The sequence below is a fragment of the Rhea americana genome, unplaced genomic scaffold (genome assembly GCF_003343005.1).
Source record: "Rhea americana isolate MKP2758 unplaced genomic scaffold, rheAme1 scaffold_104, whole genome shotgun sequence".
Classification (NCBI taxonomy): Eukaryota; Metazoa; Chordata; class Aves; order Rheiformes; family Rheidae; genus Rhea; species Rhea americana.
Genome location: NW_028185084.1, coordinates 1219538 through 1220378, shown reverse-complemented (window position 1 = coordinate 1220378; position 841 = coordinate 1219538).

Genomic DNA, 841 nt, shown 5'->3' with positions numbered 1-841 from the left:
ATACAGATTTCATAAACTCTTGAATAAAGTACTATAAATACAAATKTTTTGGCTAAAAAAAACTATCTTCTAGAAACACTGCAAACACTATTCTTTCTCCTACTGTTCTTTTCTAGTCTCAAGAATCACAGAATCACAGAACTTACTCCAGAGTCTTAATTTATGTCAGTCCCCGATTCTCTGATGCTTATCCTCCATGACACTCATTCCACACTAAAATGCAAACCATTAATACCATTTCAGAAAGAAAAAGTAGCTAAGAATTTGCTTGAAAACTACAGTGTTCTCAAACACCAGTAGCATTACAGCTAGTTCATTATACTCTATTTTGCTTGAGGAATTCCAGATAAGCATCCTTAAAAACGCTACTTGCGCGGGTGTACTCCAAGATTTAAAGACAAAGCACCTAGGAAAAGTTAGGGAGACCTGATGTACAAATTCTGCCGCACACAGAAGAAAGCCAGKGCAACGCAGTGGCATTCGGGTCAGTTCCATAAGGGACGAGACAGGCAAACACCCATTCAAGCGGACATGGGTTTGGCCCTATAAACTACGTAGGAGACGCACCAGTGAGTTCTACTGCTCGCTGGATTCTTTCTGTACAGAAACTTAAGAAGAAAGAATATAGACTCCAAAATTGAGAGAATGCAGCCTTTGAGAGATCAGAAGCCGCGCTGAAATCTGAAAAAGAATTTTTAAGGGAAAATAAAAAAGAAAGAAGAGGCTAGAGGAGCAGCGAGGGATTCAGCAGGGTGGAGCAGAGGACGGGACAATGACCTAATAGGTCTTTTCTATCTTTAGTTTCCCGAGGCGCCGCGAGCAACAGGCGCCGGGGCCGCGC